General features: G+C 35.8%; 1 protein-coding gene across 11 annotated transcripts in view; it reads right to left on the bottom strand.

Annotated features, from left to right (window-relative positions):
* GPR174 (G protein-coupled receptor 174) overlaps positions 1-18,002 on the bottom strand; it is a 72,119-nt gene extending 54,117 nt beyond the window's left edge. For 4 of the 11 annotated variants that reach the window (XR_002136321.2, XR_012493341.1, XM_019717531.2 and 1 more), the window contains exons 1-2: positions 17,505-17,858; positions 1,027-1,119 (exon numbers count right to left, since the gene is read on the bottom strand). The gene's annotated coding sequence lies outside the window, so the exon portion shown is untranslated. The other 7 variants (XM_074323679.1, XM_074323682.1, XM_074323675.1 and 4 more) reach the window with 5 other exon arrangements.
* Between the last annotated feature and the right edge of the window lie 285 nt (positions 18,003-18,287).

Raw genomic sequence — 18,287 nt, 5'->3', positions numbered from 1 at the left:
AGATATACATAAACCATTATATTAAATACTTAAATTAAACATTTACATAAAGAGAATATGTGCACTACAAGGAGTTGTATTAATTATTAAAACCCTGATCTCCTGGTTAGGTATATAAATGAATGTGACTATTTTCTCCATGTTTAAATGATCAATGGAGTCATTCTTTCTCATGATTATTTAAACTGAGCTTACTTATTAGACATTTCCCGTTACAATGGTTAAATACCTAGGCTGGTGCATGATAAGACACTTCTTCTAAGAATAGGTATCCATACAAAGAACCCAAAAGCAAACATGACAAAAAATTACTCTTCTCCAAAATCTACATCTTTCAAATCTGTTCTTAACCTAAGATTCATTGACTTTTTATCTTACTAATCAGTGAATAGACACGTGCCTAATATTCATGTGGTTTACCTACAACTACTGTAATCTTTATTCTGAGCTAATGGCATCCCCCTTTTCAACACACTCATATCACTCTCTACTTTATAACTAGAGTGACCAATGTGTGTGTGTGTGTGTATAAGTTTACCATTGAAATCATTTGTGTAATCTGTACATAGACTTACTTCCAAAATGGGAACAAGCAGTTAAGGTGAGGTAAGTGACACAAAATTTGAAGAGTTGCCAAAGAACTCAGTAATCAAAATACCTAATATTTAGTACAATATTTTTAAAAAATCAAAATAAATACAAGTCCATGATGGACATAATATCAAAATAGTAAGTAAAGACAATATCAGTATGATTTTTCCATTGCCTCAGGCTCCAATATGACTCACAGAGCACTATTAAAAAGAATATCACATTCTACCAAATACTCAATTAACCACTGCCTTTCATGTTCTATAACATTGCATTCATAGTTTGTGAGAACCTGGTAATCAACCAAGTGGATAATCAAACGTGGCACAAGTGACTAGTGAGGGCTCTCATTATCTACCCAGGGCCCGCAGAGTGAAAATCACTCTTTTAAGGATGATGCAAAAACAGAAGTCAAGACCATATTTGAGTACCTACTGTGCTCTCTAGTGCTGGTTGAATTCCTTAATCAAAGCAATAGGGTCTCCTGAGGAAGCCATGGGTAATCATGCTGGAGTAATTTATTCATGCCTGAAAGAACATAGAAGAACAGTGACCAAGTGCAGCTTGAAGAAGATGCTCGCAAATGGCTCAGAAATTACAAAAGATGGAAGCTGAGACCCCCCCAAATGAATGACCATGGGCAAAGGAAAGTATGGAAAGGTTTACACTTAGCCTTTAGTGGTAGCAAAGTAGAGTGAGTGGGAATCTCTTTACCATTTGACATTTCTTTTTTACTTGGCAGGCTTTGGAATGGATGAGAGAAGTTTGGGATGTCAATGGCAGGGTTCACAAGCCACTCCCTGGTCACAAAGAGCTCTTAACTATGATGACCTATCTAAGAAAAATCCCACAGCTTCTAGTCAAACTAACAACACAGTAGGACGGCAAATACTGACTTTTATCAGTTGGGGATCTTTTCTGAGTTCTCACAGCCACACCTGTTTCATTGGTTAGTGAATATACATAGAGGGAGACACAGTTGGCCACTGGGTGTCAGCACGGCTGGTGCTAAGAGATAAATTATCTTCTACGAAAAACTGCACTATAGGTACACTTGCAGTGTTTGTAGATGGCTTCTTATGTGGGGTGATTTAGGGGCATCAAAAACCACACCCCACTCCTCTCTGCTCAACTTTATCCAATGATCTTCTGTCCAGGCTTATCATCTTGCCTGAAATATCCCCTTATAAATACAACAATTTAAGGTACTTTGTCTCCAAGAATCTCCTAATAAAATGAAAATAGTACGATGATGTTTACATTAATCCATTAAAAGTAATCAATCTGAAAACCTAGTTTTGACCTTACAAAGTGGGCAGGATAGAATACAAAGGGAGATACATTTTACTTTGTAGAAGAAGGGAGTAAAGGAACCTAGAAAAAACTGTTGCAGATACTACAACATAGTAGGATGACATAAAAAGCCATATTTCATCATAAGTGTTGGCAGGGAATTCTACAAAGGGGAAGAGAGGGCAGGTAAAATAGAAGGGAGGCAATCAATATAACAGCTGCCATCTAAACAAATTCAAATTTGGTTCAAGTTAATCCTTTCAATGATCTTTATATTAAATCATTTCATTTATTATATTTCATGGGCAAGAGTCAAGCAAGATATCAAAAATGGGTATTTGAGAGACGTCATCCAAAAGTCAGCATGAGGTGAGCTTCTGGAAATCTCCCCTGGAATTTACAACTGATCGAACAACGAAAACTCCACAAATGACTCCCTACACAACAGACAGGCAAGACAAAGAGTCTCACTGCTGAATTCACCTAAAGAGCTGAGGGGACAGGATATAACACAGCTGAACCCACACTCACAGCAGAGACCTTGGAGTAAAGACTGAGGGAAGAAGGCTGAAAACGGTGGTTTAAGCCCTCACTGCCGACAGGAGGACAGAAGCCGGAAGCCATAGGCACTGAGACTAGCCGCCCCCTCAATACCATCCCAGAGCTCACCCTGCCCCCACCTACCCAGTGCTAGAAGCAGAACAGTAGCAGTACAAGATGAAAAGAACAGAATATTTGCAGTTCTGAGAACTGTGGTCCGCAGACACAGATTCGCACCCCAACTAGTTCCGGCAAAGGGGAGGGAGCAGTGGAAGCAGGACTGGCTGTGGTGGTGGTTGCTGCAATTGCTCTAGGCTATCTCTCACAAATCACCCCGCCAATGTCATCACCTATGTGGGCGGATCCCTGCAGGAGTAAACAGAACTGCTGAAACACACGGATTCTGAATCTGGTGCAGGAAGAGCTTTGGCACTTCAAAAGCTCTCCGCATCCCCACAGGGACGCAGCGCCCTGTGACCCAGGCAAACTGTTAACAGAGGAGAAGCCCACCTTCCAGGGAATCCCCCCCCATTGTGTGAGAAGCTGGAATAGTGCAGAGAAAACATAACACTAAAGTGTGAGAGAGAAAAAAGGGCTGTAGTCAGAGAGAAAATAAAACATTCTACCAACACGTACTGGAAAACAAAAGAAAGACCTGTTCCTATCAACCTGTTGCAGAACCCACTCCTGCAGATGTCTAAGAAGAGAAATAATAAGTAATTAATTGCCATGAATAACCAAAGCAACAAGACAGCTCAGAAAGAAAGTGAAAAGTCTCCAGAAAATGAAGTCAAAGATATGAAAATATGTAAATTACATCACAGAAAATTCAAGATTGCAGTTCTGAAAAAACTCAACAAGATGTAAGAAAACACAGAAAGGAAGTTTAATGAACTCAGAAACACAATCAAAGAACAACATGAGCATTTTACGAAAGAGACTAAAATTTTAAAAAAGAACCAAATAGAATTTCTGGAGATTAAGACCTCAATAGAAAAAATTAAGAATGAAATAGCCAGCTTAGGAAGTAGAGTTGACCAGAAGGAGGAAAGAATCAGTGACATCGAAGATAGAAACCTGGAAATGACATGGATGGAAGAAGAAAGAGACTTGAGACTTCAAAGAAATGAAAGAACTCTTCAAGAACTTTCTGACCCCATCAGAAAGAGCAATATAAGAATAATGGGCATACTAGAAGGAGAAGAAAGAGAGAAGGGAACAGAGGATATATTCAAACAAATAGTCGATGAGAACTTCCCAAACTTGTGGACAGAACTGGACCCTCGAATCTAAGAAGCAATTAAGAACACCTAATTACTTACATACAGAAGCTGAGGGAATTTTCTAATACACGACTTGCACTACAAGAAATACTAAAGGAGGCTATTCAACCACTATCAACAGGGACAATTTGTGGCAACCAAAACATAAAAAGGGGGAAAGTAAAGGCCTGAATATGGGAACAGAGAAAGTAAGCATGCTGAAGAAAATGGAATACTCTAAATTTCAAACTTTCTTTTACATAAACTTAAGGGTAACCACTCAAAAAAAAAAATCCAGAACTGAAATATATACTGTAATAAAAGAAGAAACAGAGGGAAACATCATAGAATACCACCACACAGAAATAATAGACAACAACAAAAAGGCAAAGAAACAATGGAGACACAATCTTACCAGAAAACTAAAGATAGAATGATAGGAAATCCTCACATATCAATAATCACCCTAAATGTAAATGGACTGAACTCACCAATAAAAAGGCACAGAGTAGCAGATTGGATCAAAAAACTAAACCCAACCATATGCTGTCTCCAAGAGACACATCTCAGCTACAAGGACAAGCATAGACTCAAAGTGAAAGGGTGGAAATTGACACTCCAAGCAAATGGTATCCAGAGAAAATCAGGTGTAGCCATACTGATATCAGATGAAACAGACTTCAGGGTGAAAAAGGTAACAAGAGACAAAGATGGACATTTCATAATGGTAAAGGGGACTATACAACAAGAAGACATAACAGTCATCAATATTTATGCCCCCAATCAGGGAGCACCAAAATATACCAAGCAACTACTAACAGAACTAAAGGGAGAAATTGACCAAAACACAATTATACTAGGGGACTTAAATACATCATTGACAGCTATGGATAGATCATCCAGACAGAAAACAAATAATGAAATAGCAGTCCTAAATGACACATTGGATGAAATGGACATAATTGACATTTATAGAGCACTGCATCCTAAAACATCAGACTATCATTTTTTTCTAGTACACATGGAACATTCTCAAGGATAGACCACATATTGGGACATAAAACTAACCTCAGCATACTTAAGACGACTGAAATCATACCAAGCATATTCTCTGATCACAAGGCTTTGAAATTGTATATCAACTGCAAAAAGAAAGCAGGAAAAACCACAAATACATGGAGATTAAACAACATACTTATAAAGAACGACTGAGTCAAAGAAGAAATTAGAGGAGAGATCAAAAGATTCATAGAAACAAATGACAATGAAAATACATCCTACCAAAATTTTGGGGATGCAGCGAAAGCAGTTTTAAGAGGGAAATTTATATCATTACAGGCCTATCTCAAGAAACAAGAAAAATCCCCAATAAATAACCTCCCGTTACAGCTTACAGAACTAGAAAAAGAAGAACAAATGAAACCCAAGTTCAGCAAAAGAAAGGAAAGAGTAAAAATCAGAGCAGAACTAATTGAAATAGAGAACAAAACGACAATAGAAAAAATTAATGTGACAAAGAGCTGGTTCTTTGAAAAGATTAACAAAATTGACAAACCCTTGGCTAGGCTCACTAAGATAAAAAGAGAGAAGACAGTAATTAACAAAATCAGAAACGGAAAAGGGGAAGTTATCACGGATGCCACAGAAATATAAAGAATCATCCAAGAATACTATGAAGGACTCTATACCACCAAATTCAATAACCTAGAAGAAATGGACAATTTCTTAGAAACATGTAGCCTTCCTAGGCTGAACCATGAAGAACTGGAAAATGTAAACAGACCAATCACCAGTAAGGAAATTGAATCAGTCATCCAAAACCTTCCCAAAAGCAAAAGTCCTGGACCAGATGGCTTCACTAGTGAATTCTACCAAACCTTCAAAGAGGATCTAATACCAATCCTGCTCAAACTCTTCCAAAAAATTGAAGAAGAGACAGTACTCCCTAACTCATTTTATGAGGCCAACATTACCCTGATACCAAAACCTGGTAAGGACAACACAAAAAAAGAGAACTACAGACCAATATCTCTGATGAATACAGATGCAAAAATCCTAAACAAAATTCTAGCAAATCGAATGCAACAATGCATTAAAAAGATTATTCATCACGACCAAGTGGGGTTCATCCCAGGGGCACAAGGATGGTTCAACATCCGCAAATCCATCAATGTGATACATCACATAAACAAAATAAAGGACAAAAATCATATGATTATATCAATTGATGCAGAAAAAGCATTTGACAAGATACAACATCCATTTATGATTAAAACACTTAATAAAATAGGTATAGAAGGAAAATACCTTAACATAATAAAGGCCATATATGACAAACCCTCAGCTAATCTCATAATTAATGGTGAAAAACTGAAGCCCTTTGCTCTATGTTCAGGAACACAACAGGGCTGTCCCCTATCACCTCTGCTTTTCAGCATAGTGTTGGAAATCCTCGCCAGAGCAATCAGGCAAGAGAAAGAAATAAAATACATCCAAATTGGAAATGAAGAAGGTAAATTATCACTCTTTGCAGATGGCATGATGCCGTATATAGAAAACCCAAAGACTCCCAAAAAGCTATTAGAAATAATCAACGAATACAGTAATGTGGCCGTCTACAATATCAATGTACAAAAGTCCCTTGCATTCCTATATACTAACAATGAAATCTCAGAAAAAGAAATAAAAAAAAATACAATCCCTTTTGCAATTGCAGCAAAAAGAATAAAATATAGGAATAAACTTAACCAAGGATGTGAAAGACCTGTATACTTAAAACCACAAGACATTTTTAAAAGAAATTGAAAAACATTCCATGCTCATGGATTGGAATAATCAACATAATTAAAATGGTCATATTACCCAAAGCAATATACAGATTTAATGCAATCCCCATCAAAATTCCAATGGCATTTTTAAAAAAGAAATAGAACAAAAAATCATCAGAAATTTTTGGAATTACAAAAGACCCCGAATAGCCAAAGCAATCTTAAGAAAAAAGAACAGTAATGAAGGTATCACACTCCCTGACTTTAGCTTGTACTACAGGGCAACAATAATCAAAACAGCATGGTATTGGCAGAAAAACAGACACATAGACCAATTAAATAGAATTGAGATCCCAGAAATAAACCCCCATAAATATGGACAGATAATTTTTGACAAACAAGCTAAAAACATACAATGGAGAAATGACAGCCTCTTCAATAAATGGTGCTGACAGAATTGGAAACCTACGTGCAAAAGAATGAAACTGGACTGCTATCTGTCACCATGTACCAAAATTAATTCAAAATGGATCAAAGACTTAAGCATAAGACCTGAAACAATAAACTGCATAGAAGAAATCATAGGTACTAAACTTATGGATCTTGGGTTCAAAGAACATTTTATTAATTTGACCCCAAAGGCAAGGGAAGTAAAAGCTAAAATAAATGTATCAAACTTAAAAGCTTCTGCACTGCCAAAGAAACCATCAACAAAATAAAGAGTCAACAAACTGAATGGGAAATGTTTGCAAACAGTGCCTCCAATAAGGGGCTAATATCCAAAATATACAAGGAAGTCATGAAACTCAACACCAATCCTAGACCCACAGTCTTAGGAGGGCTTTCCTGGTTGGTACAGACTTTTTCCTGTCATGTCCCCATCAAAATATTCCTTAGGACCATTATTTCTACTTATAAGCTCAAAACCACTGAGATTTGATAAGTGAATTTAAGCTCATACGTTAATAACAGTGAACTACCGGGTATTATCCAGGACTTTCAAAGAGAATGTGCAGGGATTTTCCCTGCAGCTTTATTTTAAGAATTCATGGCAACCATTGCAGACCCAAGCGAAAAGGATCACAGCACCATGGGAGGATAGTAGGGGAGAGGTTTTAAACAGGTTGGACCCCTCATATCATACATTGAAGCCTGCTCAGCAGCCTACACATGGAGTAAGTCAACAAGTTCAGCCAGCACATACTACCTGGGGCAACATGCTGTTTTCATTGATGAGCCCAACTTTACATAGATAATGATTCAATGATCCTTATTATAATGTTTCAATTACTAACAGAACTGATTCAGCATTTTAAACACAAATTAGAGTTTATTAGTTTTTATTAAATCTTTATTAATAATCTATTAATCTTTATTGTTGTTTTATTTTTTACAAACAAGGTTAATTGTGGACTAGAGAAAGGAAGGGATTCATCCTGGGTTACATACCAATTTAATGGCAGTGAGGACTAGAACCTAAATTTTAATCCAAAAACTTCTGTTCTTTTATTCACATCACACTTCCTCGTAACTAATATGTGCGCGGTTATTTCTCTTCCCCTCATAAAGTCATACCGTTTAGATGTAAGCTTTGTTCGTGTTATTAAGGGCTGTCAAATTTATAAATCAACACCAGTGTACAAATCCCTGGAAATACGTCTCTCATTTTTCTATCTGCAATGGCATGGAAGCTAGTGTTCTTTACTATGCGCAGAAAAAAAATCGACACCTATTCCTGCCTCTTAGCCATCGGTCTTCCTGACTGCCCTCCTCACATACAGAAATACACAAACATCCATTTCTGCTGCTATGCAAGACTGGGAGGAAAATAAATAAATCAGGATAAATGTTCTCTTTCTTCCTTGGCCCCTTTCCTGCTGCTACAGTTTCCTTAAATTATCGATCTAGGAAAAAGGAATGAAGTCATGAGATGAGCAATGCCTTCCTGTAAATCAAGTCACCATGCTAGATGTCACTGGAGATAAAAAAGAGATATGGCCTCTCTACTTGAAAACCTGTAGTCTGGTAGCAGTGACACAACAGATAAAGCAAGAGAAAAACAAGTACAGTCATTTGCTAAATTGAGCAAGTCAACAGCTAAGCTCTATAGAAAGCTGCCATATATGTAGGATACACACCTTAATGTGGGTGTGCCATTACATGTGCCATTTCTAAAAGCAGTGATTTCATTAATCCCTAAAACTCATACTTCTCTTTCTCATCTATTCAGCTGCAAGCCTTATAACTATTCTGCTCTTCATAAGCATTTAAGCTGCAAGCTTGACCAATCATAATGCTCTCATGTGCTGAAGAAAATCCGTCAGGCGTAAGGCAAGTGCAACTTAATTTTCCCAGTGTGATTTCAAGCTAGTTGCATATGGCATTTTTTAAAATTATACAGAGGAACTCTGTACAAAGGAATGTAAAGTACCCATTAGGCATTAGCATGGTGATCCATATCCTTGAGAGAGAGATGTTCTCAATCACACCGTTTTCACAGCTAGAGACACTGAAAAATTCAGAGGCTTACTGCCTTGTTTAGGTTTTTACCCATAGCCATTCCCAGAGGAGCACAACTTGAAGCTCAAGCTTGTGACTGGTGCCTGCTAAAAGTATTATTTAGAACAGAGTCAGGAATGGATGTCCCAAGGCCCTTCCTCTACTTCCTATTGGACAAGGAAGTATAAACTTGAAGTGGGAGGATTGCAGAAAGTAGGAGGACATGGGGAATAACCAACATTATCAGGAAATGAACTATCTGAAAATCTTTTCTCTGTATTTTTGTTTGTTTTGGTTTTATTTTGTTTACCCAGATTTCCGTAGCCAGTTGGGTCAGCTGGTTATAACACTGAGCTCCTAAACTTCAGTATGTGAGTTAGATTCCAGTTAATTCTCTGTAATATAGCCACAGATTGTACTCTGAACCTGGAACAAGTATCCTATATCTCCAAGTCCTTGGTCTTAAAGAAAAAATGACTCACAAATATGAATATATCTCTTCTTATGTTGATTTGCAACACCAATTTTGTATATGAAAGATCTCATAATTTTCCCTCCAATTGTGGCACTGTATAGTTAATATAGAGTGAAGTAGGAGGCCAGTAGACAAGTATACATGTAAATAAATCTATTTCTCCAGAGCTGTTTAGGCGAGTCTCTATTTACAAGTTTTTTCTGAGCCCTTTCCTTGTGTTGATTTTAACTTGCATCTAAAACCACTTATTTTGTTCTAGTCTCTGATATAGCATTCTATCTGAAATTCAGAACCTTTAATCTTAACATAGCATAGATTAAGTTAGGAATAAGAAAACATATTTTTTTGTAAAAGCTCTAATATGATTTCCTTTTTGCATCACATGAACTTAGTGTGAATGGGTATAGTGATTCACTGTTTTAAGGCAAAATAAGTTGTGAAGTCACATACCCTCTTCTAAATCCCTATTGTATAGTCAGATTTAATATGTGCTAATTTATCCTCCCAAGTCAATAAACTCCATGAGGGCAGGGGCTATATCTTATATGACTCCTATTATTGCCCATACTACACTGGGAAATTAGTAAATATACCATAAATATTGGTTAAAGATAATTGAAATATTTCATCTATGTTTTCTAGGATCTCCTATTTTTATCCATTTTATTCTATATTTTATGTGTTTTGTTCGCCCCCATTTCCTAGGTCACCTAGCCTAAGTCTAATAAAAACAAAACTTATTTTTAACCTATTTTTAATTTTTATTGAAATTATTGGGGTGAAATTGGTTAGGAAGCAAATATATAGGTTTCAAGGGCACAATTCTATGGTACATTATCTATATATTGCATTATGTGTTCACCACCCAGTGTCAGTTCTCTTTCCGTCATCATATATTTGACCCCTTTACTCTCTTCTACCAACCCCCCCTTTCCTTCCTTACCCTCTGGTAACAAAACCTATTTTTACATTGGTGAATGTTGACTCTTTCTATTATGAACTGTCTTGAATCTCAAATGGAAAAGGACAAAAATAGTGATAAATGGCTTTATCATATAGAGACAGCATAGCATGATGGAAAGAGCTTTGGCAACGAACAGAACTGGGTTTGAAAGTCAACCAAGATAGGTGTACAACTTTGGGAGAGTTATTAATTTCTTTAACATTGCTTTTCTCATCTATAAAACAGGGAAGTAATGGAGTTATTGTGAATATTTGATAGATCTTGCTTAATACTTAGTATATCATAAGTATGCAATAAATAAGAATCATTATTTTTTACTTATAATATTAATAGTATTTATTGAAAATTTTCCATATAGATTCAGGGAAAATATATTACAAATAAAATTTTTGTACACTCTACATTTAACCTTTCATTTCTGAGAGACTGTCAATTTTACTAATAATTTTTAAAGTAACTTGTTTGAGCATACAGTTCTTTTCCGTGGGTTACCATAATTATCCTATTATGAGATATGAGTATCTTATATTGGTTGAATTTTTATATACCAATAACAATCTATCAGAAAGAGAAATTAAGAAAATAACCCCATTTATAATTGCATCAGAAATAAATAAAATACCTAGAAATAAGTTTACCCAAGGAGGTAAATTTAAAAAAAAAAAAAAATACCTGTACTCGGAAAAGTATAACACACTGAAGAAAGAAATTGAAGAAGATACAAATAAACAGAAGAATCATTATTTTTGATGGTAGAAAACCCAAAAATCAAAATTAGAGTTAGTATTAGATTCACTCCAAAAACCTGGTGAATCATAAGCTCTTTGTAGCAGCTTAGATATTTAAAAGCTTTTTCTGGAGTCATTACTAGGATACTCAATTTAGAATAGAGCATAAGTTCCTGGTGGGAGGAAATCAACAGCTCAGAGATGGCCTGAATCTGATGTTGACCTTTAGTCCATGGTGAGGAATTTGGCCCTGGTTTGAAGTTCACACCTTGAGGTTTTAGGAGGATTTTGTAACAACAAAATATACTTCTAAACCCCTAAATCACATTGGAGAATTATTATTATTTTCCCTTTTCTACAAAAACCAAACTGACCTTCCAGAGCAGTGAGAATAGAACAAGACCATAGGCTCAGAATTCTCCATGAAGAAAATGAAGTCAGCATGCTTAAGAGTGAGCCCAAGCAAATCAAAACTAATTTACATTCCAAAATGAATTTTTAAAACCTAAAAACAATTCCATATCTACAAAAGGATTATGTGAAATTAAAAGTTTATTTTAAAAACACATTTTTAGATATTAAAATAAATAAATTTCATCTTTTCAATAAACATGCTGAAATTTTACAGAAAAAGTAATGAACTGATCACCACTTCTCAGAAGTATTTCATATTCTTTGGCTCAATATGACAAGAGGGTTAATGTATAAAAATATTATTAGATTAGACTTAAAATTTCCAAATTAACATCATACAGTATTTGGAAAGGAGTTATTGATGGTTCACCATCAATTTTCATTTTATCTGTATCCAACATATTTTCAACAATTTTCCAAATGTGTCACTAAATGAAAAGGCTGGGGAAAAGACTGTATCTCTATCCACTGTATTAAAATAGCCCATATATTGGAGATCCCATGGCATTTGGGGAGCAGTCAGCATGATTAACCATCATGCCCATATTCTCCAGATATTTGTTTAATGTAGGTTTTTACTCTGGTTGTATATGTTTAGCCAAAGTTCCAGTAAGGGAGTAACTTACAACCCAGGATAATCAACCTTAATATCTTTTCTCTCTTGGACCACGTCACAGGGATTTTCAAATTTAGTGATTCCTAGAGGTCAGTCAATTTTAAATTTCCTGAGTGATTTTCCCCCCTAGAAAAGACTCAAACAGACACATAGATAGTATTTTTCAAGGTTTAATTGTTACAACTTTAACTTAAAACCAAGATGGTTATTAATAAGTACTTCTATGTCAAATATAATTTGGGTTATACTCTCTGAATTCTGAGAAACAGCACTGTTCTCTCTGCAGATTGCAAAACGTCTTCATAGTGCTTTGCTTAATCAAATTTTGTGGTCCAAAATTGAGGGAAGTTTACTGTATCCTCTGTGACCAAAAGGACCTTTCAGCAAGTGGCAAGAGCTAAGCTAAGTAGCCCAAAATTCAATGGATGATATCCGACTCTCAATAACTTGGGCCCCAAATCTTCTTTCCACAATTATTCTGGGTTGGTTATCTAGACTGGCCACTTCACAGTCTGTCATATTCATATTCATACTGTTTCAGCTAGGTATACCACCATCAGCATCAGGGTAGCTTTATTATATCCTTTGAGGTGAAATTAATCACGAGCCTTATTTTTTTTTTATTTTTAGTTTTGATAGGCTTTTGGGGGTCATAGACCTTCAGAGAGAAAGGCGTTACTGTACCGGATGCTTTGATATGGACTGTGCCTCCTTTTGATAAAAAACAGATATTTCTATTGTTACTGGTTTTCCTCCAGAGAAACTAATGCTAGTTTAATGAACTTTCCTTTACTATATCAAATTTGTTTTATGAAGTATTAAAAATCAGTAGCACTTCGGTTTAACTCTCACATTCCTAGAAAAAAGAGTCTAGTACCTTCATAATTAAAAGATGTTAGGATAAAAGAGAAACAAGCTTTTAAAAACATTTTAGAGTCAAGTCCCCTTCTATCACCATATTGTTGATCCCATTTACCCTCATCTACCAACCTCCTCCCCCCTTACTCTCTGGTAACCACTAAACTATTGTCTGTGTCTATGAGTTTTTGTTTCTTTATTTGTTTGTCTTGTTCCTTTGTTGCTTTCAGTTTTATATCCCACAAATCGGTGATATATAGATAATGTATTGAAGAACTGTACATTTGAAACCTATGTAACCTTACTAGCAATTGTCACCCAAATAAATAATTTTTTAAAAAAAGAGTTACTAAAACAAAACAATAGTTGTTTTGATTTTCATATAGTCTAGTACCAATAAAAAACCTTACTTGTGAAAAAAATATTTTAGAACACCAAAACAAAATACAACAACAAAATAATCAGACCCTGACCAAAAATGGACTCAAGTAGATAGAAGGAGGATGCTATTATTATTATTAGAATGTGGGGAGAAGAAGCCAAATAAATATATATTTAGTATATTAAATGAGTAAAATCTTTGGTATAAAAATTAATAAGGGACAGGAAAATATAGATTTATAAAGCACCTTTGCAGGTCCCTACTACCCAAGCAAAAAATATATATTTATATACTTACAAATTTAAACTACTCATGTAAGTTGGGCAAAACAGTAAGAGAACAACATGATGCCTACTGAAGAAAAGTTTATTTATTGGACCTAACTTATACTCTTCCTCTATCTACATTAACTGAATTATTTGGATAATCATTTAACTTTCCACTGTGGGAGGCACGTGTAAACATAATTTCATATCTTATAGCAATTCTGATAGAATTATTTTATAAAATTTATCCAGCTTTGTTGTATCATTGTGTTTAAAGACAACACCATTATTTTGCTTTAGACTCTATGAGTATGTGTAGTACATATCCTTGATTCTTTAATATACACAATATATGTCAAATTGCCAAATGCACATTAGTCTTGACAACTTTAATTTTCCTGGAAGAAGAAAAAGAACTCTTCAACTTTTTATAGTTAATTTGGGACAGAAATTGTTTCTGTACTTTAGAACTACTGTTTTATTACTTAATTTGCCTCTGTAATCAGGGTGGCTTTATTATATCTGTTGATGTGATATTAATCACAAAAAAACAAGAAAAAATTTCCTTTTGCATTTTTGGCATCAAATGGCTTTAAAAAACACATCTGATAAATAATAAATCACTGTGTCTTCTATATGCCATTCATTTTTCAGCACATCATTTGGTCTGACACTTCAAAATAGGGTAGCCACACAGGATAAGAAATTTTTAGTTTTAAAGAACCAACTCACAGGTCACTTTGCATCACTTAAAAATGGTTAAATACTCCAAACAGTAAATAAGTATAATTACTGTTACCCTATAAATAACTTGTAAAAATTATTTTATCATATAAAATAAGTCATCCACTTATAAGAAATATCTGCTAACATGTTATTAGCTTACAAGAAATACCCGAATATGATCTGCCAAGTGAAGCTGAAAAGAATTTTAGCTAACTAATTACAATTATAACAATTTTAAAGCCTTTCTTCTGTTGATGAGAATGTGGATAAAACCTTGTCATTGTCTGCCATAAGTAGTGTGAGATGGAGCAAAAAATTTTGGAAGAACAAATATAGTGCCAGGAAGTAAGGAAGGAGTTGAGGGGCTTTAGACTTGGTGGTAGACATTTGCATATATTTTGAGTATCTACTGAGATACTTATTATGCTGTCCGAGATACAACTGAGCCTGAATGGGCAGCCTTGACTCATGCTTTGGACACAAATCATGCTTCTATGTGACCCACATACTGATATGGCCAATGGTTTAAACTTTGGTTTCCTCACTAGGTAATGAGAGTCAGCAAAGTTTCTGGTCCATACCCAAATCTCCAGAGTCTATACAGACTTGATTTTGGTTAATATCCTGCACTTCTGATTATTTCTCAGGAGCTCTGTCTGTGTCTTGATTCCTGGCTGATGCTAATGCAGCCATTGCTGCAAATTAAAGTAGTGTCTCCGAAGCACACTCTCCACTCCCAATTGCCTTCCATGACTGTACCAAGAAAACCCACTTTACTTTTCTAATCCCAGATATCACTCTGTTGTATGATAAACATTAGTAATAGTCAAGCTACTAATTGCTACATCCTCTTCGGGATTCACATACCACCAATTATTATATATTTAGCTTTCTCACACTTTATCCTATTCATACCTGTTTTTGCCAGGAAGATACCCAGTAATGTTGACTGCCTTCTCAAGTCTGGAATCTCCTATACCTCCGGACTTCCTGAATACTTTCTCTTATCTTATAGCTTGGCCAAACTGTATCCCTGGCACTCAATATAGTACATAAGCATCCAGTATATTACCAGGTTTGTGTTAACATTGCATTACAGCACTTGGACCTAACTTATATTCTTGTGTATTGATTTGCATTTTGTGATTTTTTTCTGTAGGCACAGTAGGGATAATTCTCTGCTATTCTTGCAAGGAAACAGTGGTAAAGGCCAAAACTCAGGGTTTGTTATATTATCAGGGGCGTTGGGGAAAGCCTGAGGTGTGTCCCTGCTATTGAGAGGTTTTTGAGTGATTTCAAAATGACATATTTTAACATTTCCCAAATGAATAATGCACGTGTCTCGTAATTCTCAAGCTCTGTTAGACAATAAGAAGAAGTGATAGGAACACTGGACAAGGCATCAAGAAATCTAGGTTCTAGCCTTTTTTCTGCCACAGACTCACAGATGTACGTGACCCAGTCACTTCAACTCTCTGAGCCTCAGTTTTTCCAATTGTAAAATGCAAACTGTCAATCTATGTCACTTCCCAAAGCATAAAAGAGTCTCAGATGTTTGCCATCGCTCCTGTGAGTGATAGGATTTGAATTGTTTCTGATCATTTCTTATTCTCTGACTAGGATTCTGCAGACTGATTCTTGAGACATATGGCACATAAGGAAGACTTTTGGGAGGTCACTTTAATGGGCAAGGGAAATGTTATTTACTATCTGTGGTCCCTCCTCTCAGAAATAGGTAGGGCTGAGAAGAAGGAATTAAATTCCCTTTCTGGTTTAGGGTATCTGATTTGTGCCTAAATTGCCTATGAAAATAAGGCATTCTTCTTTCTCCTCTTCATTTCAGTTAGCTAGTGCAAAGGTGGATAATTGAATTCATTCATTCCTAAGAATCTTTAGGTGGCAATTCAATGAAGTTTTTGGAGGAGTCATTGTCCTACTTTGTGTTTATTCACCTTTACAATATTCAGGACCATATTACACTGCCCCCAACAGAATACACAAATTAGACGGTTCCTGCCTCACAGAAATATTACTGCAAACATATAGCAAGGTAAAGTAGTGAATGTATTCATAAGTCCAAAGAACATTTTCTGTAATAAAAAAAAAAAAAAAGATCTGCCTCTGACACAAACTTCTTGGAGGACGGCTTTTATGTGATCCAAATATTTGATAGTATGGCTGGTGGAATATTTCCATGGGCCAAAAAACTTGAATCATATCTATAAAATCGATGCCTTTTCCAGCATACTTGAGATTTACAGTAGCTACAGGAAAGAAATATTCCTTGGTGAATGACCCAAAGCTCTCTAACAAATAGTAGCTCTGCTAATTGAATAAAATTGTAACTTTTTTCTTCCCTGGAAAGATTAGAGCAATATAAAATGAAGTTGATGCACACCACTGTTGACAGCAGAGAAAGGAGCAGGAAAGCCATTTGAGATTTAATCCTGGGTTATGTTGCACTGTGGAAATACATCCTTTCTTTTAATCTCTGAATGCAACTCTTAGCAGTGACATGCCATTGATAGTCTCATCATTTGGTTTAAAGTTAGAAGACACCTTCCTTAATATTTTCTCTTTGAGCACAAAAGAGAAACGACATGCAAGTCAGGGACAATTTCACTTATATTTTGTTAAAATAAACTAAGTCTGTTATAAGTATTTCAAAATCATTTTGAAAACAACGTAAATATAACTATTTTAATCATCCAGAAAATGAAAATATTATATCTAAAGAGTTATAGCCCTGTAAATAAAAACCATCCGGCATATTCATGCAAGTAACTCAATAGAGTTGGTTAAATGACAAATGTTCACGGGGCTATTTTACTCAATATCAATTGAACAAAACACATTATGAAAAACCTCTCCATATAAAACTTACATTTCTCCAGGTTCAAAGTTACCTCCCCCTCCCACCTCAGGCAGCCAACCATATAATTATTTTTGTTTGTGCAAATACCAAGGAAATGACATACGAGGATGGTCCAAGTTTATTATACTCATACCACTCTTAGATCTGACAGGTTATCCAGAACCTGGTGTGAAGAGGACAATTCCAGATGTCAAGGGTGAAAAGCACAGACAAAGAACTAATTAAGCATTAAAAAACTGGAGCCTACCGTTTCAGTTTATTTCTGTTTTCTCCAGAGAGCTCCAAAGAATTCATGCCACAGCCACTGCAACAAGGATGCTACTGATCTGTGCTTCAATTCCAGCACCCTGTTCTGAGAACAACCAATCCAATCCCCCTTCATTACCAGAAGAAAAAAAAAAGAGAAAGAAAGAAAGGAAGGAAGGAAGGAAAGAAGGAAAGAAGGAAAGAAAGAGAAAAGGAAAGGAGAGAGAAAGGGAAAAAAATAAAAGAGAGGAGGGAAAGAGGGAGCGAAGAAAGAATAAAACAAAACAAAACCAAAAAAGAAAGCCAAAAGAAAAATGAAGAAAGCAGAAGTTAAAGAAAGACAGAAAATCATCAGCATTACCTAACCACTACCATGTTGGAAAACATAGTAGTGAGATGTCAGAGTGAAATATGCAAGGCACTCTGTGCACACTGAACATTTCCGTTTTCCAGGGGGCAGCGCTCTCTCTCTCTCTCTCTCTCTCTCTCTCTCTCTCTCTCTCTCTCTCTCCTTCCCTCCCTCTCTCTCTCTCTCATTAACATGCAGGGTGCAGTGACATGCTATGGGCTGTACGTAGAGCTTGCAAAGCTTTACACTTAGCAAAGAAACTCTCGTTTCTATTTATAGGACTACAGTGCATTGTCTTCTAATCCTGTGGTTGCACTCAGCTTTGAGTTTGTGATAATACACAGCCTATTTATTTTTGGAGCCCTTTGCTTAAGCTAGGTACCCTCTGGCCCCTTCCATAGTTAGTGGACTACTGCAGTCTTCACTGTGATCCTT

This window comes from Rhinolophus sinicus, chromosome X (genome assembly GCF_036562045.2).
Source record: "Rhinolophus sinicus isolate RSC01 chromosome X, ASM3656204v1, whole genome shotgun sequence".
In the NCBI taxonomy this organism is placed as follows: Eukaryota; Metazoa; Chordata; class Mammalia; order Chiroptera; family Rhinolophidae; genus Rhinolophus; species Rhinolophus sinicus.
This window is presented reverse-complemented; position numbering and strand designations above follow the sequence as displayed.